Raw genomic sequence first — 25,033 nt, 5'->3', positions numbered from 1 at the left:
TTTGCTTTCTTTTTTCATATCCTCTTCCTGACTATAACAATCAGAAACTGCATACACTACAGAAGAAAATTTATTCAGCTCATCTATACCATATTCTTCTTTTGTATATGACCATATTTTATTCATCTGAACCTCTTATTGGGCTGCAACAGTTAAATAAAATGACAAATAGTTTTCATAATACATGTCAACAATGACAACATACATACATGCATATCTAAGAACACTATTTTAGATGTATATTGTACCTTTCTTCTTAAGAGAACACATTTTGTGTGTATGTGTGTTTTTGTCCTTATACAAGGCCTCATTATGAGATAGACATCATCATCCCATTTTACAGCTGTAGGAACCATGGCCCCCAGAGATAAAGTAACCTGCTAGAAGTCACATAGTCTGTGTCAAGGTCTGGACTAAAAGCCAGAGTTCTTGACTCCCGAGACAATATATAATTCAGGAGACTTTATTTATCTGCCTTTATTGCTTTACAGATAAGAGTCCTCCAGGAAAAGCAACAAATCTACATACCATCCGAGATGCTAGACCTGCAATCTGTTTGGTTTTGCAGGATTTTCTATGTTATACTGCTCTCAGTTACTATACACCAGAGGAGGCGGGAGACCAAAAATTGTCATTTGCAGAAGTTGGCATCAATGTGCACTGATCAACGAATTCTAACTCAGTAAGTTGAGCTTGCTCAAAAGAAGCAAGCCTGGGACTGCCTCATGCCTGCAACTCCCATGGGAAAAAAAAATGCAATTTTGATCTAAGATCACTGGTAAGATTATGGAATGGAAAGCACAAAAGCAGATCGGTCCAATGAAGACTAAGTATTTACTCTAATGTTATTATATTCTTGATAAATCATTACATGTGTGTTTGTGTTAGTCACTCAGTCGTGTCGGACTGTAGCTCACCAGCCTTCTCTGTCCATGGACTTCTCCAAGCAAGAATACTGGAGTGGGTTGCTATTCCATTTCCCAGGGGATCTTCCCGACCCAGGGATCAAACCCAGGTCTCCTGCATTGCAGGCGGGCTCTCTACAATTTGAGCTACCAGGGAAGCCCAATAAATCATTATAATACTCTATAAATCATTTAAAATTATATATACAAGAGTCCGATAAGATTCAGATGCTTATGATACTCTGCTGTAACAACCAGTGAAGAGCAACTTCTAAGTTCACTGAGCTAGTAAATATAGTAGATCCTTGGAATTTATGGATTTAACATTTGCAACTTCGATTACTCATGAAGTGATTCCATGGGTCCGTGACCTTTAGTAATCGGTAGTGTTGCTGACAGATAATTTGGATCTTTGGTGTTGAGAGCATAGTCTACTCGGGTTGGTATAGCTAGTGAGTGAGCTGGCCAACTGCCGAGCATCCAAAACTCTGTGCCCTTGTCTATGTGTTGGGGTGTATGTAGCAAGTCTACCAAAGTGATAAAAGTTAACTTTATTTCTGTGTGAAAAATGGTCCTGAAAAGGAAAACAACTGCTAGTGCTAATACTGGCAGTGAAAAGAAAGGGCTAGTTCTTAGCCAGAAAATGGCTTTGTAAATGACTTTAGTCTTATATTTGTAGAATCATTAATGATCTGTAAAGGGTCTGTTAAATTTTTCAGTTATACTTTACTGCATTTTATGAGGGAAATTATATGCTAGAGTGATATTTCAGGATGTGGGGAGTCAAAAAGGTCTCAGGGCCTATCTCTCATGAGTGAGAAGGTGTGCTGTCCTCCCATTACAGTGCTCCCTTAGAAACAATAGCATGTCACTCTCACTGGACAAGTTTATATATATATATATATATATATATATATATATATAAACCAGAGAGACAGTAGGAACTATTTTGTGTATTCTTTCTCAGGCTACTCTAGAGACAGAGGGCTAGTAATCGGGTTAAAAGGACAATCTAACCATTATTAAAATTCCACAGAAACAATTAAAATGCATGCTCACTCTAACAAAAACTCTTGGTCCTTATTAATTGACATTTCACAAACAAGATGCCTTTAATCTTTACTAAATAAATGTAAATGTATTCTTTAAGTCTTAGCAACATTATGTAGCAGTTGGCACTTAGTCAAAATTTTCTATTTCTACCTGATTTATCTTTGAATGTAATTTATGCTTGGTATTTCTTTTGTTATACTCATTTTGAGGATGCATTTGTTGAAAGCTCAACCAGTGTATCTTTAAAAAGAATGATTTTTCACCCTAAATAAAGCATCACAGTTTTGCAACATATTTGTGTTGATTTTTAACATCTGAGAATTAAAAACACATTTAAGTTTGAAATGCTTGTGAGTTAAGGTGCCAAAATGTGCAAAGAATTGTAAAGGGGAAAAAAAGACAAAAACTCCATAGAGTTCAATATAATACAGGGTGTTGAGGAGAGGTTAGGATATAACATATTTGTACAGCAATGTTCATCACAACTTGCAGTGTCTATGAGAATATTCCAATGGCCAACTGGGACTTTCAGCCTAATAAACACGGTTACTTTCTGGTGACAGAGAATCAAACGGATAAGCAAATGCTTTGGCAAACTACTGTATAAAATAATCTTAATTTCTTCTACCAGAAAAATGTTGTGAAACATGGTGATTTATTTTTTTCTTTTCAATGGCACCATCAGGCTTCTACACTCTGCAGAATGACTTTATTTGAATCCAAAAGTGAATGCTTTAATAGTGGCTCATTCTGAAGTCCTAACTTCTCCTAAGGAGTTTAATTATTATGACCCCTGTCAATACCCTCCTGATAAGGCAGGCATAAAGAGGGGTGCAAAAGCAGGAAGGAGTCAGTGGAAGAGTTTAAACATTGTTCTGTACCAGGCCACTGAGCACCAGATAATAATACCTACCATTTATTGAATATATACCCTTTGTCAGGCTCCATATACATTGATTTAGCTAATGGGTATGCATTTTTTTTTTGCTAACTTTACTTTACAGATTAGGATATTTTGATTCAATGAAATTTGTTCATTCATCCATGTATTCATCCTATAAATTAGTGAATACTTACTATGTTAAGTAAAATGCCCAATTTGCAATGTCTAATCTCCTGAGTTCTAGCCTCTCCTTTCTACTTGAAACAGCACCTCCTCCCTCAGAAGAATAGGTTTTGATTCTCACTGGCACCCCCTCTTGCTGTGTGTGTGTGTTAGTCACTCAGTCAACACCTATCCGGGGAACCAGGCACAAAAACTACTGGACATGCCCCTGGGCAATAAAAAGAAAAACATTACAACCTTAACTTGCACTGCAATGCTGCTATGAGCGAGATGGACAATGACTTTCCCAAATCTAAGGATATCATATTCTAGAACCAGAGTACTTAACCTAGACTATACCTCTTGATATACATCACTGAACCGTCCAGTAAACCCTACTGATATTCTTAAAAGCCATATTGGACCCTTTTATGTTTTATTTTCTGAATCTATTTTACAATATATTAGATATTACCTGTCAAGAAGTTTTATACACTATTAGGCCAACATGATCCATTCTGTAATTTCAACCGATGTATCCAGTTTTATCTGTAAGAAAATCCCTTCTCTCCTTGTAATATTTTCTCTTCAAATATTTACAGACAGTTTTCATGTTTCTCATAGTCATTACTTGACAAACCTGTATATAATAATCATTTTAATCTTTCCCCATAAGTTAGTCTCTCTAGGCTCTTGGAATGTTCTCAGTACTGTGCACTACTTGCTTCCAGACTTTGTTACAAGCTTCCCTGTCTTCCTTATGCCATTCGGACTGACTCAAATGGGAAAGAACTTTATCTGTTTCACATTGGTATATGGAACATCACATTCACAGGTGTATCTCTGCAGGAACTGTAATCATTATTCCAAGGCAGAAAGACAGACTCAGTAAAACAACAGAGCCTCACCACTCTATTTTCCCCACTTCTCCAGCCATGCTTGTCTCACATTTCCTCTCTAACTCATACTAAACACTCTTGTAGATTATGGCTACTGAAAGTGAAAGTTGCTCAGTCATGTCCTACTCTTTGCAAACCCATGGACTATACAGTCCATAGAATTCTCCAGGCCAGAATACTGGAGTGGGTAGCCATTCCCTTCTCCAGGGGATCTTCCCAACCCAGGGACTGAACTCAGGTCTCCTGCATTGCAGGCAGATTCTTTACCAGCTGAGCCACTAGGGAAGTCCAAGCTCTTAATAACTATATATTCTTTAGAATATAGTTTTGTAGATGTGAAATTGCTTTGCTTGGCTACTTACAAAGATGTTTCTATGCCCTTTGATAGCTTAGCCTTCCTTTGTTTTCCTTTAATCAGTATGATCTTGGAGTCAGAAAGTTCAATCCTTCCATCATCTGCCACTTTGAGTTTTGTGAGCTTCAGCAGGTTACTTAGCCTCTGTCTCAATTCTATCATATGTAAAGTAGAGATAATAATAGAGCCAAGCCTCACTGATATATTATGGAGTAAATCAGTAAACATATTAAAGCACTCAGAACAGTGCCTGACTCATAGTAAGTGCTACAAACATACATTTACATTTACATTTATAAAAGCACCTTATTGTTTACAACAGCTATTGTAGGCACATGGCATACTCTGCTATTTAAACTGAGACCTCTACTATAATTTTCTCTGAGGGCTACACCTAACTATATGCAATAGATATCATGGTCAAAAGGACATTCCCACCAGTTTTGAATTATGCCATGGATGTCTACAGTAGACAATTTTCAAGTTAAAATTTTAAGTCATCCTATACAGTCATCATTTTTCAATTTAGTTTTCATCTTACAAAACCAGTGTAATTGACCTAGACTTCTATACTAAAAGCGAATAGTAAAAAAGGGAGAGTGAATATGAGTTTAGTAGTACATCAACAGATGGTGACTGCAAGGATCATCAGTGGCAAGTGGCTTACAGACCCAAGTTTGAAGAACTCCAGATTAATATTCCAGAAGACTAAGCTACAAAAAAAACTGATGCTGAACATGTATTTAAATAAACAGACTTTGGCACTGGAAGAGACTAATTCCTACATATTATAGAGAGGGAAAACTTACAGAATTCAAGTGACTTTTCTGAGTAGAAAAGAGTAGAACTAAGGTCTCTTTGCCAGTGAGCCAATTTAACACATCTATATCCCTAAATTCAAGTTACATGTTTATGAATACATTCCAGCGTCACTCAGTATCTTCTTGAAGATACACCTTTAACTGGATTTATAGCTAAGCTCTTATCAGTTTTATTTTTGGTATAGATTGATATCAGATAAGGTTTTTTTCTCCTTCAGCAGGTTTAATTTTTCAGATGATCTGTGTTTTCAGACCAGTGTTTTAACCTCAAACCAAAGCCAAGATGGTGAGAAGAATTTCAGGCACCAGTGTATGACAGAGGGGAGACATTTTGCAGTAGATTTTGTGGTGCCCCACAAATGGTACTTTTCAGGGGGCCAAATGCTTCCCTAACCTATATCATTGGTCCCCAAAGCATGAATCAACTGTGCTCATCCACCATTAGTAGCCATCAACATATATTCTAACTTTTCTGCTAGTAATGGTATACGTAGGCTTTTAAAAAAGGCTTCTAATGAATTATAGGGGGGAAAAAAGCCATAATTAAACCTGAAACTGATAGATAAAAGTGTGTACAAAGGTTTGTAATGAAGCTGAAGTCAACTAGATGCTGTTATCTTGTGAACAGCCTGGACAATAGACTCAGATGCCTAAAACTATAGTGATTCTAGATTCAACTTCAGACTGTATATCACAAACTTAAAAATGAATCATTACTTTAATCCTAGATTTCATTTTACATGTTATACAATACCATCTGTTTAAGAAGGCATTTATGAAAATGTTGAGCCTTTTCTTATTAACCTTGATCAGATTGAATGTATTTTTTGGTAATTCCCATTTCATTGGTATAAATTGCACAACTAGTGATTTAAAATAATTGTAACTAAACTCCCCAAGATGCACTGCATAAAGATATACCAGATTGTCACAGTACTATCACAGTTTAATTGATCTAATTTAGATCTCATCTTACTGTGAATTATAATTCCATCTTTCTTTGACCAAATGATTGCAATCTTGTCACTTGTATTTATACATGTCATTAACATATCAAAAATTCTGCCAATATCAAAGGGTTGTGGCTTTTGAAAAATTTCCCTTTCCTTCACTGATCAACTACTGAATTATTTAGTGGTGTGTTCTGCATGCCAGAGTGGATTTACCTTGAAGCTCAAGCCTCACGGCACCTCACTTGCACAGGCCCCTTCTAAATATTCACTTTCATATCTAATTTTGCATTTGTGATCTTGTATTCTTTTTTAAAGAGAGGGCCCCCAAATTGCATAAAACTCAGGCCCCAACAAACCCTGGATCTTTACCTGCCTGCGTGTCTTCCAGAAATGTTTCTGAAGGAAAAGCTGTAGAAACTCAGGACAACAAAAATTGAATAATTAGAATTGTATGGAAATTAGGGCCATAAATTCTCATAATGTGATATTTATTTCTCTCCTTCATGGAGAGCACCTCTCTAACACTCTGATTGTAGTTCTCAAATACTGGGAAATTGAAAAAGCCCATCCATTGCAAAAACCCATTCAGAGGCTTAATACAGGGAACTCACCAATATTTTAAAACATCTGGATATATGTTATGACATCAACTGTCCTTCTAATTAATATAACATATTTTGATTAATAAGATTCCATTTGGATCCACTGATTCATTACACAATAACTGTTCTAATTGGATTTACTGATTATATCTATTTTGCCATACATAACATCCTTTTCGTCTAATTTTAAAAATCTGAGCTGAAGGAAAAAAAATTGATACTATTCATCATTTGGAGCTTTGCAATAAAATTCAGGCTCATGACCTCAGTAAACTGGTTTTCACCAGATATTGTTATTTGTTTTCAGAAAGTAATCTTCTGTAGTTGAGAGTATCTGACCTACAATTCACTCTCCTTTCTATTAAAGGCCACTTTAGTTGAATATAATTTAATGTTAATTGAGGAATTGTTAAAACAATAAAAATTGCTAATAATACAACCCCTTCCCCAATCTTTGTAGTCATATTTCAAAGATTCTCTTAAAAACTATAGACTCTGCAAGGAAGGGTTCTATATCAAAATCACCCTTCTTCCTACCCCTTTGGATTACTGTCCCTATGGTTGTCATTTCACTATTTAGTATTTCTGCAGCATTATTATATAGCGTGTTAATATGACTATTTCCATAGAATAGAAGAAATTTGGGTGAGTTAAACAAAAAGTATTAATAATCACTAGACTAGCTTCGGAGAAGGCGATGGCATCCCACTCCAGTACTCTTGCCTGGAAAATCCCATGGACAGAGGAGCCTGGTGGGCTCCAGTCCATGGGGTCACAAAGAATTGGACACGACTGAGCGACCTCACTTTCACTTTTGACTTTCATGCACTGGAGAAGGAAATGGCAACCCACTCGTGTTCTTGCCTGGAGAATCCCAAGGACGGGGGAGCCTGGTGAGCTGCCGTCTATGGGGTCGCGCAGAGTCGGACACGACTGAAGCGACGCAGCAGCAGCAGCAGCAGACTAGCTTACTCCTTGGAAGAAAAGTTATGACCCACCTAGACAGCATATTCAAAAGCAGAGACATTACTTTGCCGACTAAGGTCCGTCTAGTCAAGGCTATGGTTTTTCCAGTGGTCATGTATGGATGTGAGAGTTGGACTGTGAAGAAGGCTGAGCGCTGAAGAATTGACACGTTTGAACTGTGGTGTTGGAGAAGACTCTTGAGAGTCCCTTGGACTGTAAGGAGATCCAACCAGTCCATTCTGAAGGAGACCAGTCCTGGGTGTTCTTTGGAAGGAATGATGCTAAAGCTGAAACTCCAATACTTTGGCCACCTCATACGAAGAGTTGACTCATTGGAAAAGACTCTGATGCTGGGAGGGATTGGGGGCAGGAGGAGAAGGGGACGACAGAGGATGAGATGGCTGGATGGCATCACTGACTCAATGGATGTGAGTCTGAGTGAACTCCAGGAGTTGGTGATGGACAGGGAGGCCTGGCGTGCTGCGACTTATGGGGTCTCAAAGAGTCGGACACGACTGAGCCACTGAACTGAACTGAACTAAGACTAGTTCAATGGATAGAAAGAGGACAGATTAGGAATCGGAATCAGGGCTTCTAGTAACACCTTTCTCCACAAAATGGTCTACGAGTTCATTTTAAAATAAATGGAAGAACTAATTTTCCATTGAACTGGTAATGGCCAGAGGAATGAGCCTTAATGTTCTCTCGTTCATCTACTTTATTCATTGAACTTTCATATCAAATCCCATTTAATAAAAGGATTCTGAAACAAAACAAAAGGAAACCAAAAAACAAAAACAAAACAAAACAAAACCCAGCTTTAATTAAAAACTGGAGATGATCTCAAAGATCCTTTTCAATTCTAACATGCCTAGTTAGGTAAGTCTTAAGGAAATGCAATATTTTCTCTTTGCCTTCTAAGAAATAAATGTAAAAATACTTACTTTGGACATATACACTATCCTTATGGGTTTTTTGTCTTTTATTTTTTAGGCTGACATCTTAGCCACAATTTCAGGAACCAGTGCAGGACAGAATGAAAGACACTAGCAAGTAGACCTCAGGACATCCCTCAATGGTACCACTCAGGGGACTAGATATTACTTTAGCCTAGCAATGTTGAGAACAGCTGAAGGAAGCATGAATGAAGAGCAGGAGGATAAAAGGGAGAGAGAGTAGAAAAAAAATTGAAGAGGATATAATCTTAGAGGTTCATACCTGGCAAAGCATATGTAAATATAGCAGGTCAAAAGATTGTATGTACTTTAATGACTTTTAAAGACTATTCACTGTACCTTCCAAAGGATAAAATCTCTCATATCTGGACATATCCCATACATCAATTAATGGACACTTTTTATTCAACAGCTTTAAGTATGACTCTAGTATACTTAACGGAGAAGACAATGGCACCCCACTCCAGTACTCTTGCCTGGCAAATCCCATGGGTGGAGGAGCCTGGTGGGCTGCAGTCCATGGGGTCGCTAGGAGTCGGACATGACTGAGCGACTTCACTTTCACTTTTCACTTTCATGAACTGGAGAGGGAAATGGCAACCCACTCCAGTGTTCTTGCCTGGAGAATCCCAGGGACGGGGGAGCCTGGTGGGCTGCCGTCTATGGGGCCGGAAGAGTCGGACATGACTGAAACAACTAAGCAGCAGCAGCAGTACACTTAAAAAAAATATGAAAAGCTGAGGTTATTAATTTCTCTTCATCACTGATTAGATATAGTTTAAGTTTAAAAGCAGCCAATATACCTTGAAGTGAATGCCAGTAATGAACTGAATTACATTTTTTAATCAGGCTTGGCCAGAGCAGTAAAGTAGGTGATGCTGGTCTTTGCAGATCTGTTTTTCCTTCTAAGTCCTCTTTCCCTGTTTCTCTAGCCCTCCCCTTGTTTATAGGTAACACTACAGACAAATCCCATGGACAGAGGAGCCTCGTAGGCTGCAGTCCGTGGGTCGCTAGGAGTTGGACACGACTGAGGGACTTCACTTTCACTTTTCACTTTCATGCGTTGGAGAAGGAAATGGCAACCCACTCCAGTGTTCTTGCCTGGAGAATCCCAGGGACGGTGGAGCCTGGTGGGCTGCCGTCTATGGGGTCGCACAGAGTCAGACACGACTGAAGCGACTTAGCAGCAGCAGCAGCAGCAGTGAATTCAGTCTTCTCACTTAATAACAGAATGGACAATGATATGATCTTCAGACTTCTTCCTCTCATTTCAAGACCAAGCCAAAACTTAAACATTCCTTTAGGACTCTGCTCTCCAATGAGAAATCAGAAGATGACTTGGATAAACTAATAAAACAAAATGTATCAATATAGGTAATTGCATTTCAGCATGGGTCTCCTAGAGCAATAATGCCTTAACTCCAAAGAAGGAATTTCAGGCACCACAGAGGGAGTGGTCACAGCTGTTTGGGGACAAAATAAAAATATGTAGGGCTTTCCAGGTGGTCCAGTGGTAAAGAATCCACCTGCCAGTGCAGGAGACTCAAGAGATGCAAGCTTGATTCCTGGGTTAGGAAAATTCCCTGGAAAAGGGAATAGCAAAACACTCCAGTATTCTTGCCTGGAAAATTCCACAGACAGAGAAGCCTGGCAAGCTACATCCATGGGGTTGCAAAGAGTCGGACATGACTGAGCACGCACACACACACACAAGGAGAGGGCACTGATAAGAAATTCTTCCTCTTTTATAACATATACCAAGTGGGGCTCTTAAAAGAAATGTAATTGACCCATTAGAAGAGGATATCATTAGGTAACAAAGTTCAAGACTCTGAATAAACACTGACATTTAAAAAATATCTGGAGCGATGGTTGGTGACAAAAGTCAGATTCAGGCCTAGAGTTAAACAGGTTGGTCAGCCCACTGTACAGATTAGGATATTATAAGGCAAGAAAATCACATCTGGGCATAAAGTTTAGGAACAGGTTCATTTGATTTTCATCTTTCAGAGATGAGTAGGTACCTATTAAATTACAGAGATTTAAAAATTATTAAATCATCAAATCATAGGTAATATTCCTTAACAACCCTGAAATAGAATATATTTAGCAGAAAGATTCATCACTAACTACAACAGAGCCTATATAAATTCTAGGTTGTGATGTCTTATCAGCCTAGAAAGCATTCACATCTTTCTATTAAATCAAAGTCATTATATTGGGTTGGCCAAAAAACCTGTTCGGGTTGTTCCACAGCATCTTACTGAAAAACCTGAACAAACTTTTTGGTTAAACCAATACAAGAATATTTTTCTATATTAAATGGCAACTGAACCATTTTGAGGAATGGAGAGCTAACAAGATCTTGTAACTTGATGAGTAATTCCAAACTAGTTACAAGACACGACAATGATTTTATTATCTTAATATTGATGTTAGTATTCCATTAGTGATTCAATTCTTAATAGTTGGTTCTTTGCTTTCTTTCTGAAACATACCTAAAATTAATGATATATGGAAATAATCTCAAAACTACAAAAGTTTTCTATTTTTATTGTTGGTTGAAAGTAAGCTAGATTGTAGATTGACATACTCTTTCTATGCATATATCCAAAGGTAAAGGTGGAATTAAGTTTGTTTTGCCAAGAAAATGCACTGGTCATAGCAAACACCCTCTTCCAACAACACAAGAGAAGACTCTACACATGGACATCACCAGATGGTCAACACCGAAATCAGATTGATTATATTCTTTGCAGCCAAAGATGGAGAAGCTCTATACAGTCAACAAAAACAAGACCAGGAGCTGACTGTGGCTCAGATCATGAACTCCTTATTGTCAAATTCAGACTTAAATGGAAGAAAGTAGGGAAAACCACTAGACCATTCAGGTATGACCTAAATCAAATTCCTTATGATTATACGGTGGAAATGAGAAATAGATTTAAGGGACTAGATCTGAAAGCTAGAGTGCCTTATGAACTATGGACTGAGGTTCGTGACATTGTATAGGAGACAGGGATCAAGACCATCCCCATGGAAAAGAATTGCAAAAAAGCAAAATGGCTGTCTGAAGAGGCCTTACAAGTAGCTGTGAAAAGAAGAGAAGCGAAAAGGAAAGGAGAAAAGGAAAGATATAAGCATCTGAATGCAGAGTTCCAAAGAATGGCAAGAAGAGATAAGAAAGCCTTCCTCAGTGATCAATGCAAAGAAATAGAGGAAAACAACAGAATGGGAAAGACTAGAGATCTCTTCAAGAAAATTAGAGATACCAAGGGAACATTTCATGCAAAGATGGGCTCGATAAAGGACAGAAATGGTATGGACCTAATAGAAGCAGAAGATATTAAGAAGAGGTGGCAAGAATACACAGAAGAACTGTACAAAAAAGATCTTCACAACCAAGATAATCATGATGGTGTGATCACTCACCTAGAGCCAGACATCCTGGAATGTGAAGTCAAGTGGGCCTTAGAAAGCATCACTACGAACAAAGCTAGCAGAGGTGATGGAATTCCAGTTGAGCTATTTCAAATCCTGAAAGATGATGCTGTGAAAGTGCTGCACTCAATGCGCCAGCAAATTTGGAAAACTCAGCAGTGGCTGCAGGACTGGAAAAGGTCAGTTTACATTCCAATCCCAAAGAAAGGCAATGCCAAAGAATGCTCAAACTACTGAACAATTGTACTCATCTCACACGCTAGTAAAGTAATGCTCAAAATTCTCCAAGCCAGGCTTTAGCAATATGTGAACCGTGAACTTCCAGATGTTCAAGCTGGTTTTAGAAAAGGCAGACGAACCAGAGATCAAATTGCCAACATCCGCTGGATCATGGAAAAAGCAAGAGAGTTCCAGAAAAACATATATTTCTGCTTTATTGACTATGCCTAAGCCTTTGACTGTGTGGATCACAATACTGTGGAAAATTCTGAAAGAGATGGGAATACCACACCACCTGACCTGCCTCTTGAGAAACCTATATGCAGGTCAGGAAGCAACAGTTAGAACTGGACATGGAACAACAGACTGGTTCCAAATAGGAAAAGGAGTACATCAAGGCTGTATATTGTCACCCTGCTTATTTAACTTATATGCAGAGTACATCATGAGAAACGCTGGGCTGGAAGAAGCACAAGCTGGAATCAAGATTGCTGGGAGAAATATCAATAACCTCAGATATACAGATGACACCACCCTTATGGCAGAGAGTGAAGAGGAACTAAAAAGCCTCTTGATGAAAGTAAAAGAGGAGAGTGAAAAAGTTGGCTTAAAGCTCAACATTCAGAAAATGAAGATCATGCCACCTGGTCCTGTCACTTCATGGCAAATAGATGGGGAAACAGTGGAAACAGTGTCAGACTTTATTTTGTGGGGCTCCAAAATCACTGCAGATGGTGATTGCAGCCATGAAATTAAAGACGCTTACTCCTTGGAAGGAAAGTCATGACCAACCTAGACAGCATATTAAAAAGCTGAGACATTACTTTGCCAACAAAGGTCCATCTAGTCAAAGCTGTGGTTTTTTCAGTAGTCATATATGGATGCGAGAGTTGGGCTAAAAAGCTGAGCACAGAAGAATTGATGCTTTTGAACTGTGGTGTTGGAGAAGACTCCTGAGAGTCCCTTGGAATGCAAGGAGATCCAACCCAGTCCATTCTAAAGGAGATCAGTCCTGAGTGTTTATTGGAAGGACTGATGGTGAAGCTGAAACTCCAATACTTTGGCCACCTGATCTGAAGAGCTGACTCATTTGAAAAGACCCTGATGCTGGGAAAGATTGAGGGCAGGAGGAGAAGGGGACGACAGAGGATGAGATGGTTGGATGGCATCACTGACTCAATGAACATGAGTTTGGGTAGAGTCCGGCAGTTGGTGATGGACAGGGAGGCCTGGCGTGCTGCAGTTCATGGGGTCTCAAAGAGTCGGACATGACTGAGCAACTGAAGTGAATTAAATGCTTGTTAAGAATAACCACTGTCAATGGAAATTCTGACTGTCATTGTGACTTCAGTAGAGTAGAAAATAGTCCCCACATTCAAGTTAGAGAATTATTGTCACCAGTTTGGTCCAGATACTTTTCTCTGTCAGATCTCTTCATTTTGTGTGTGTGAGTTTAAAGCACATCAATGACTCATTCAGCTTAAGCCCCAAAACAGTTTTACCAATTAATTTCAATTTTAAAAAAAACCTCTCTATTGAGAAAATATTTGCAAATGATGTAACCAACAAGGGCCTAATTTCCAATATATATTGATACAAACAGTTCAAACAACTCAATAACAAAATCCAAATAACCTAATTAACAACTGGGCAGAACACCTAAATAGACATTCATCCAAAGAAGATATACAGATGGACATTACACACATGAAAAGATACTCAATACTGATATTTATTAGAGAAATGCAAATCAAAGCTACAATGAGTTGGGATTTCCCTGGTGGTCCAGTGGCTGAGAATCTGTACACTCAGTTCAGGGGACCTGGGTTTGATCCCTGCTCCGGCAACTAGATCCCACATGCCATAGCTAAAAGCAAAGATCCCACGTGCTGCAACTAAGACCTGGTGTAGCCAAATAAATAAATAAAGCTTAAAAAAAAACTACAGTAAGGTAACACCTCACACCAATTAGAATAAATGTTGGAGAGGGTGTAGAGAAAAGGGAACCTTCCTATACTGTGGGTGGGAGTGAAACCTGATGCAGTCACTATGGAAAACAGCTTGAAGGTTCCTTTAAAAACTAAAAATAGAGTCAACATATGATCTAGCAATCCCACTCCTGGGCATATATCTGGAGAAAACTGTAATCTGAAAAGATATATACACCCCAATGTTCACAGTACCACTATTTACAGAGCCAAGACATGGAAGCAACATAAGTGTCCATCAACAGATGAATGGATAAATAAGATGTGGTATATATACATATATATGTATATATGTGGTGTATATATATATAATGAACTATTACTCAGCCATAAAAAAGAATGAAGCAATGCCATTTCAACAACATGTATGGACCTAGAGATTATCATATTAAGTGAAGAATGTCAGACAGAGAAAGATATATATCATACAATATCACTTATATCTGGAATATTTAATAATGATACAAATGAACTTACTTACAAAACAGAAATAGACTCATAGACATAGAAAACAAACTTATGGTTACCAAAAGGGAAAGGGGGTGGGAGAGAGATAAATTGGGGTTAGCAGATAGAAACTACTATACACACAGACACACACACACACACACACACACACACACAAGGTCCTACTGTATAGCACAAGGAACTATATTCAATATCTTATAATAAAATGTAAGGGAAAAGAAATGTAAGCATATATATATGCTGTGCTATTCTTAGTCGCTCAGTCATGTCCAACTCTTTATGGCCCCTGTGAACTGCAGCTCACCAGGCTCCTCTGGCTATAGGGATTCTCCAGGCAAGAATACTGGAGTGGGTCACCATGCCCTCTGCCAGGGGATCTTCCTAACCCAGGGATTGAACCCAGGTCTCCCACACTGCAGGCAGATTATCATCTGAGCCACCAGGGAAGCCTATATATATCTGAATTGCTTTGCTCTACACCAGAAATTAATACAACATTGTATCAACTGTACTTCAATTTAAAAAAAAAAAAACACCACTTTTCACTTGCATTAGTATACAATTTTTCATTCACAAATACTAGAAATTTTTTTTCTCTTGAAGAAGCAGAGCAACCATTTCCTGTATTTGCACCCCTGATTTGGAGGTAGTTTGGGAAAAAAATACTGGAAGAGTAGTACTAAAAACAAACAAAAATGCAAATTCTAAATATTGCCAACCCATTTCGGGTGACAGAAACTCAATTGAGAGAAGGTCCACTAAGTAACCAAATCTGTTCACTTCTTATAGATGTTATTAAAAGATGAAGGAAATAAGTACAAAAACACTGCCCTTTTAGAACGTGTTATTTTTATCTGTATGCCTACATCTTAAATACTCAGATTTGCTCACACACTCACACCAACTAAAAATCTTTGACCTCAGTCAAAAAACCTACAGTCTAAATTCAGTTTGAATCTATTTGAAACCTTACACATGAGATATCTTAAATGGCTCTACAAAGAACTCAAGTGTGTGAGCCTTTCAAAGGCATTCCTAATGAAGAAAATGTCCTAGATATCTGCACTATATTTTTGTCATATAACCCTGAACTTGCTAGCTGTCCTTTGCTACTTGTTCATCTTCTATATAATCCCATATCCATTGGTTAAAGCTCAGCACTAATGAGGCCTAGGTGGGGGTTTGATCTTCAAATGGGCCAGTTATCTTTTCTCTCCTCCATGGGTACAGAAGAAAGTCTAACTCCAACTTCAGCTGCTACAGAAATATTTACCACAGAGTACAAAGGAATTGCTAAGGCCATCTCAATTTCTAAACTCAAGGAACATGTCATGCTGACTATGGGTCAGTGGGGTCACCTTCATTTCACCTCTAAATCCTTCCATGTCCCTAAAAACCTGGCAACTGAGAAGGTTAAGACAATGGAACCCACAGCTTACTTGCTCATTCAGACATGTATTGGGGGATGGGGGTGAGAGGAATACATTTAAATAAGTAAATGAAGTTTATTACTACCCAAGCACCATTTAATAGAAATACCAGAAGAGAGGGTGTGCACATCTGTGGGAACAATTCAGTTTTGAATATTTCAAAAGAGCAGTGGTATTTCTCAATCCTTCCATCAATGTTTCCTGTTCAGTAGATGATTATGATATTTATACATTTCTGCTTCTAGAGGTCACAAACTGACTTCTATAAAATGGGATTCTAAACTTGTTGCATCTAGAACGAATTTTTAGAATTACTAAAAGAAACACTAAAAAAAAAAAAAAAGAAACACTAGCATCTGAATTATGAAATATTTTAATCATCACCATGGTTTGAGTTATATCAAGCATAAAACATGTGCTTAAGGTTTACATAATAACAATATTGTTACCTGCTTTTAGCTCAGAATTGACAAGCTATAGGCCTCCATTATAAGTAACACATATTAGTTGAATTTACTACTAAGCTGTAAGACTTCATCATAAATCATTTTTAGAGACCCCAGTTATATTTATTATGCTACCTTTAAAAATAAATTATCAAAGAAAATCTCTCAGGGCAATATGACATTGCCAGTTATCTGGCCAGGTTAAATGAGAAAACACTAATTCTTAATTCCAATAATGTAATACTCATAAGCACATTTCAGAAATTAGTGGTAATTAAAATTTAAGGGCATTAGTATGTGCACTATTAGTGAGTGGGATCACAGAAAAAGGCTCTCAGAAAGAATTATTTTCTGCTCATTTTGCCTAAACCATTAATCGCTACTAAACTATACTGCAGATCCTCTCTCAAATATATATCCTCTCTCAAATACTGAGCCTGGTACTTAGTCAGTATGGTCAGTTTCATTAATTCAAAGGTGACTTTCTAAATCCAACTCCAATTCAGAAACTCCCTTTTATGGTTTTGTTATACTTAATGAGGATTTTAAACTCCACCTTTTAATTTTTAGGTTAATTGTGACCCAGGGGACACTAGTTACCTTTTGACACTCCCCCAAATTACTTGTTAACTGGAAGACATGCACTCAAACTAAGTCAAGAGGGTCAGGAGGAAAAGCAGTAGCTTCCAGGCAAGGAGGGGAGGAAAGGTTTTCTTGCAAAGCCACTTAGCAAAACCATTTAGCTGGAGGGCATTGTGCCAATTTCAAAGACAAGGAAAGCTCCTAACAATTTCTGTATCCTTGCTCAGAAGCAAAATATATTTTTTGCAATCAAGATTTTCTTTCCTTTTTTTTTTTTTGGAGAGAGCAGGTAGACCCAGCTCCTCAGTAAAATAATGTAAGTCCAGAAACAGGGCGAATTGACACATGCAGTGTGTCTCTCTTGCCTCTAGTACATTTAAATCATATTCAGTTATTGTCTTTTCTAGTAATGGAGGCTTCAAAGCCATTTTTAAAAGGAAATCTACCGACTTAATTCCTGGTTGTATCGATATCGACTAACAACTATTGTTTAACAGTTAATACAGTGATGCAAGTGACTACAGGTAGCAGTATCAATCAACCAGCACAATGACAGACTGGTGGTTGCTTAGGCCTTGGGGTGGGGATGAGGTTTGTATGTGTTATAAGATGAAAATGTCCTAAAACTGACTAGTGTCACACGCATATATCCATGAATGTACTCAAAGAAACACACTGATGGGTGATTTGTTTAAATGGGCAAACTATATGGTATGTTAATTATATCTTAAAGTTATTATAAAAAATACTGGCAGGAAAAATGTAGTAATCAAGAGTGCCAGATGGCTACCTAGAGGCTAAATTTCAGTTCTTGGACTTTTTAGCCTATGGGACCTTGGGTAAATTATGAAGTAGCTTGAGTAACATTATGAAGCTGCAATTTTCAAATCTGTAAAAATGGAGAAAACAAATAGTACTTATGTACATACAGTTGTTGTGAACATTCAATACTATCATGTGTGGCAGAATGCTTAGCCTAATACCTAGTACTCAGTAAGTGCTCAATGTTGGCTAGTACTCTTTCCCTTAAAAAAATAGTAACAGCTTTATCAAGATCTAATTCACATATTATAAAATTCACCCTTAAAAAAGTACACAATTCAGTGATTTTGAATATAACCAAATAATTGTGCAACCATCACCAGTATCTAAATCTAGAATATTCCAATCAACCAAGAAGGGGTTAGGATTAGTTCTTTAATTCTTCTTTGCTTTCTGCCATAACGGTAGTGTCATCTGCATATCTGAGGTTATTGTATTTCTCCCGGCATCTTGATTCCAGCTTGTGCTTCTTCCAGCCTAGCGTTTCTCCTGATGTATTCTGCATATAAGTTAAATAAGCAGGGTGACAATATACACCCTTGACATGCTCCTTTTCCTATTTGGAACCAGTTTGTTGTTCCATGTCCAGTTCTAACTGTTGCTTCCTGACCTGCATACAGATTTCTCAGAAGGCAGATGAGGTGGTCTGGTACTCTCATTTCTTGAAGAATTTCCGACAGTTTGTTGTGATCCACACAGTCAAAGGCTTTGGCATAGTTAATAAAGCAGAAGTAGGTGTTTTTCTGGAACTCTCTTGCTTTTTTGATGATCCAACGGATGTTGGCAATTCGATCTCTGGTTCCTCTGCTTTTTTAAAATCCAGCTTGAACATCTGGAAGTTCACGGTTCACATACTGTTGAAGCCTGGCTTGGAGAATCTTGAGCATTACTTTACTAGCGTGTGAGATGAGTGCAATTGTACAGTAGTCTGAGCATTCTTTGGCATTGCCTTTCTTTGGGATTAGAATGAAAACTGACCTTTTCCAGTCCTGTGGTCACTGCTGAGTTTTCCAAATTTGCTGGCATATTGAGTGTAGCACTTTCACAAAATCATCTTTCAGGATTTGAAATAGCTCAACTGGAATTCCATGACCTCTGCTAGCTTTGTTTGTAGTGATGCTTCCTAAGGCCCACTTGACTTCGCCAATAATCTACTTACTGTTTCTTGAATTTGACTGTTTGGGACATTTCATATAAATGGAATCATATAATGTGTGGCCTTTTGTGTGTGGCTTTTTCACTTAGCATAATATTTTTGAGGCTTATCCATGTTGTAGCATGCATCAGAACTTTATTCCCTTTTATGTCTGAATAATATTCCCTGGCAAGGATATTTCACATTTTGTTTATCCATTCATCACATGATGGACATTTTGTGAATTTCTATTTTTTGGCTATTATGAATAATGCTGGTTTGAACACTCAAGTAAGTTGACACTTTTGTTGTTGTTGTTGCTATTTTTCATCAAGAAGGAGGATCGAAAGTCCTATGTACCTTCCTATCCAACATCCTGTATCAGTACAGAAGGTCCTGATGGCCAAGATATGTGTAGGATAAAATGGTAACATTTTAAATATTCACAACTGACAGACTATAAAAGTAAATCATCTTTCTAAACAATGAAAAAGGAAAACATCTACTTATATTTTATTTATTTATATTTTATATTGTGGTATAAGTAACATATACAAATATCTGTGAAAAGAAGAGAAGCAAAAGGCAAAGGAGAAAAGGAAAGATATACCCATTTGAATCCAGAGTTCCAATTGCAAATAGAAATGCCTTATGACCCAGCAATCCCACTGTTGGGCATACACACAGAGGAAACCAGAATTGAAAGAAACACATGTACCCCAATGTTCATCGCAGCACTGTTTATAATAGCCAGGACATGGAAACAACCTAGATGTCCATCAGTAGATGAATGGATAAGAAAGCTGTGGTACATATACACAATGGAGTATTACTCAGCCATTAAAAAGAATACATTTGAATCAGTTCTGATGAGATGGATGAAACTGGAGCCAATTATACAGAGTGAAGTGAGCCAGAAAGAAAAACACCAATACAGTATACTAACACATATATATGGAATTTAGGAAGATGGCAATGATGACCCTGTATGCAGGACAGCAAAAAAGACACAGATGTGTATAGCGGACTTTTGGACTCAGAGGGAGAGGGAGAGGGTGTGATGATTTGAGAGAATGGCATTGAAACATGTATAATAACATGTAAGAATCGAAATGCCAGTCTATGTCTTTTTTTTTTTTTTTTTTTTTTTTTTTTTTTTTTTGGGGATAACCCAGAGAGATGTTGTGGGGAGGGGGGTGGGAGGGGGGTTCATGTTTGGGAACGCATGTACACCTGTGGTGGATTCATGTCAATCTATGCCAAAACCAATACAGAATTGTAAAGTAAAAATTAAAAATAAATAAATAAATTAAAAAAAAAAAAAAAAACAAAGAATAGCAAGGAGAGATAAGAAAGCCTTCCTCAGTGATCAATGCAAAGAAATAGAGGAAAACAACAGAATGGGAAAGACTAGAGATCTCTTCAAGAAAATTAGAGATACCAAGGGAACATTTCATGCAAAGATGGACACAATAAAGGACTGAAATGGTCTGGACCTAACAGAAGCAGAAGATATTAAGAGGTGGCAAGAATACACAGGACTATACAAAAAAGATCTTCATGATCCAGATAACCATGATGGTGTGATCACTCACCTAGAACCAGACATCCTGGAATGTGAAGTCAAGTGGGCCTTAGGAAGCATCACTATGAACAAAGCTAGTGGAGGTGATGGAATTCCAGTTGAGCTATTTCAAATCCTGAAAGATGATTTTGTGAAAGTGCTACACTCAATATGCCAGCAAATTTGGAAAACTCAGCAGTGACCACAGGACTGGAAAAGGTCAGTTTTCATTCCAATCCCAAAGAAAGGTAATGCCAAAGAATGTTCAAACTACCGCACAATTGCACTCATTTCACACGCTAGTAAAGTAATGCTCAAAATTCTCCAAGCCAGACTTCAGCAATACATGAACCGTGAACTTCCAGATGTTCAAGCTGGATTTAGAAAAGGCAGGTAAACCAGAGATCAAATTGCCAACATCCATTGGATCATCAAAAAAGCAAGAGTTCCAGAAAAACACCTACTTCTGCTTTATGGACTAAGCCAAAGCCTTTGACTGTGTGGATCACAATAAACTGTGGAAAATTCTTTGAGATGAAAATACCAGATCACCTCACCTGCCTCCTGAGAAACCTCTATGCAGGTCAAGAAGCAATAGTTAGAACTGGACATGGAACAACAGACTGGTTCCAAATTGAGAAAGGAGTACGTCAACACTGTTTATTGTCACCCTGCTTATTTAACTTATATACAGAGTACATCATGAGAAATGCTGGACTGGATAAGCACAAGCTGGAATCAAGATTGCCGGGAGAAATATCAATAACCTCAGATATGCAGATGAAACCACTCTTATGGCAGAAAGTGAAGAAGAACTAAAGAGGCTCTTGATGAAATTCAAAGAGAAGACTGAAAAAGCTGGCTTAAAACTCAACATTCAGAAAACTAAGATTATGGAATCTGGTCCCATCACTTCATGGCAAATAGATGGGGAAACAGTAGGAAAAAAGCTATGTTTTTTCCAGTAGTCATGTACGGATGTGAGAGTTGGACTATAAGGAAAGTTGAATGCAGAAGAATTGATGCTTTTGAACTGTGGTATTGGAGGAGACTCGAGAGTCCCTTGGACTGCAATGTGATCAAACCAGTCAATCCTAAAGGAAATAAATCCTGAATATTCATTAGAAGGACTGAAGCTGAAGCTGAAGCTCCAATACTTTGGCCACCTGATGCGAAGAACTGACTCATTTGAAAAGACCCTGATGCTGGGAAAGATTGAAGGCAGGAGAAGAAGGGGACGACAGAGGATGAAATGGTTGGATGCCATCATGACTCAATGGACATGAGTTTGAGCAAGCTCTAGGATTTTATGATGGACAGGGAAGCTTTGCGTGCTGCAGTCCATGGGGTTGCAAAGAGCTGGACACGACTGAGTGACTGAACTGAAACTGGCATATAACATCATATTAATTTCAGGTGTATTAATGATTTGATATTTTTATTCATTGTGAAATGATCATAATATGTCTAATTAACAATCTGTCACAGTTTCAATTTCTTTCTTGCACTGAGAACTTTTAACAATTTACTTTCTTAGCAACCTCCAAAGATGCAATACAGCATTATTAATCATATTCACCCAGGTCTATATTATATCCCCATGATTTATTTTATAACTGGATGTTTGAACCTTTAGACCCCCTCCTCCCATTTTGCCAACCCCCACCCTCCAACTCTGGCTATCACCAATCTGTTCTTTCTATCTAGGAGCATGGCTTGTTTCTTTTTTTAAATTCCATGTATAAGTGAGATTATACAGTATTTGTCTTTCACTGCTTGACATATTTCATTTAGTATAATACCTCAAGGTCTATCAATCTTGTACATGGCAAGATTTAATTCGTTTTTATGGTTGAATGATGTCCCATTTTGTGTACATATATTTATATATAAAATAACATTTTCTCTATCTATTCATCCATTAGCAGACACTTAGATTGTTTCCAAGTCTTGGTTATTGTAAATAATGCTACAGTGAACATGGGGTACATAAATCTTTTCTAATTAGTGCTTACATTTCCTTTGGATACCTACCCAGATGAGAGATACCTGGATCATATCATAGTTTCATTTTTAACTTTTTAAGAAACCTCTGAAGTGTTTTCATAATGGCTGTACCAGTTTATATTCCCACCAACAATGTACAGGGGTTCACTTTTCCCCACATCCTCACCAATAACTTCTACCTCTTGCATTTTTAATAATAACCATCCTACTAGGTGATATCACAGGTGATATCTCATTGTGGTTTGATTTGCATTTCCCTGATGATTACTGTTATTGAGTACCTTTCCATAAATCTATTGACCATGTGTGTGTCTTATTTGAAAACAAGTCTATTCAGGTCCTTCGTCTATTTTTAAAATCAGGCTATTTGCTTTTTACCTACTGAGTTGTAGGTGATCCTTTCATATTTGGATATTAGTACCTTATTGGAAACATGATTTGCAGAGTTTTCCCTTTCCCTAGCTTGCCTTTTAATTTTTTCAGTTATTACCATTGCTATACAGAGGTTCTCAATTCAATATAATTCCCACACTTTCATTTTTGTTTTAGTTGTCTGTGCTTTGGTGTCATATTCCAAACCATTATACATTTAAAAAAAAAATCACTGCCAAGACAAATATCAAGAAAACTTTATCTTATGCTTCTTCAAGAAGTTTTATGGTTGTAGGTCTCACACTTAAATCATTCATTTATTTTAAGTTAATTTCTGTGTATGGTGCAAGATATGGGTCCAATTTCATTCTTCTGCATGCAGACACCAGTTTTTCCAACACCACTTACTGAAGAAACTATTCTTTCCCTATCTTGTATTCCTTGGTTCCTTTGTCAAACATTAGTTGACTTATGTGTGTGTTTTCATTCTTCTTTCTTTGTGTTCTTCCAACTGGCTAATTTCAAATAACCTCTGTGAGTCATTTGAAAGGAAGATGATTCTTCCTTCTGCATGATCAAGTCTGCTATTAAAGCTCTCTATTGAATTTTTCTGTCCTATCACTGTATCCTTCAGCTCTAGGACTTTTGTTCCACTGTTTTTACAGTTTCTATTTCTTTATCAAGCTTCTCATTTTGCTAATGCATTGTTTCCTGATTTATTTTAGTTGTCTACTACTGTTTTCTTGCATCTCACTGAGCTTCTTTAGGAGGACTATATGAATTCTTTTTTAGGCATTTCATAGATCCCCATTTCTTTGGGGTCGGTTACTGAAATGTTATTAATTTCTTTGGGTGGAGTCTTGTTTGCCTGGTTCTTCACAATCTATGCAACCTTGAACTGGTGTTTGTGCATTTGAAGAAGCAAGTTTCTCTCCCAGTCTTTAAAGAGTAATTTTAGCTGGTAAAGTCTTCTTGTCAGGTCCCTCATCTGATGGTACTGCCTCAGAGTCACAGTCAAGTCATTGGGAGCTGGGTGATGTTGCTCATTGGTGGGGCTGTTCCCAGGGTGTCAGTAAGTGTGGATTCGGTCTGGTCCCTGAATAGATGAGACTGCCTCTAGGACCTCGGTCAGTAGCACTGGCACTGTGACAAGGGTTCTCCAGTGTTGGCAGACAGCAAACCCGTCACCAGCTGTGCAAACAGCTGTGGCTCCTTCTGAGTCTCTGGGAAGGCTCCCAACAGGTCACTGGGCAGGTAGGATTGACCCCAGATAACAGCTGAATGGGGCTTTAACCAAGTAACAGGGCAGCTTCAGGGTCCACAATTGGGACCAAAGATTAAAGGACCACCTCAGAGGCACAGACAGGCATATCTCCCTAAGGGTCCCTGGGCAGACAGGACTATTCCCAGGCTATGGCTGCAAGGAGCTGGAGCCAGGTTACGGGACTGCATCAAGGTCCACAGTGGGACCAAGGCCAGCAGATCTACCTCCAAAGGCAGAGACAGCCATGCCTCCCAGCTGGCTCCTAGGTACACAAGAGTATTCTTGGCCCAAGGCTTCGAGGGGCTTGAGCTGAGTTACAGGGCCATTTCAATATCTTCGGTTGGACCGATGTCAAAGGGCCTGCTTCAGGGGGCATGGATGGGTATGTGTCCTACCCGGTCTCTGAGCAGGCCATGGCTAATGTTGCCACGTGTTGTCAACTCATGGCTGAGAGGGGCTGGAACTGAGTCACAGGGCCATTTCAGGATATGAAGGTCTGCCTCAGGGCACAATCAGGCATGTCTCCTGCCCCGTCCCCAGGCAGACAGGACTGCATGCTGTGAGGGACTGGAGCTGGGTCATAATCAGACAAGATTGAGTTCAGCAGGCCTGTTATCTGGGGTATGGTCAGATATGACTTCTGCCAAGTTCTTCAACAAATGGTGATGGTGCAGCAGGACCAAAGCCAAATGGGTCTATAGCTGAGTCCACAAGGGACAGAACTGTTTCTGGGGACAATG

The sequence above is a fragment of the Oryx dammah genome, unplaced genomic scaffold, assembly GCF_014754425.2.
Source record: "Oryx dammah isolate SB20612 unplaced genomic scaffold, SCBI_Odam_1.1 HiC_scaffold_23, whole genome shotgun sequence".
Classification (NCBI taxonomy): Eukaryota; Metazoa; Chordata; class Mammalia; order Artiodactyla; family Bovidae; genus Oryx; species Oryx dammah.
The sequence above is the reverse complement of the archived record's forward strand: the minus strand, read 5'-3'. Positions refer to the sequence as shown.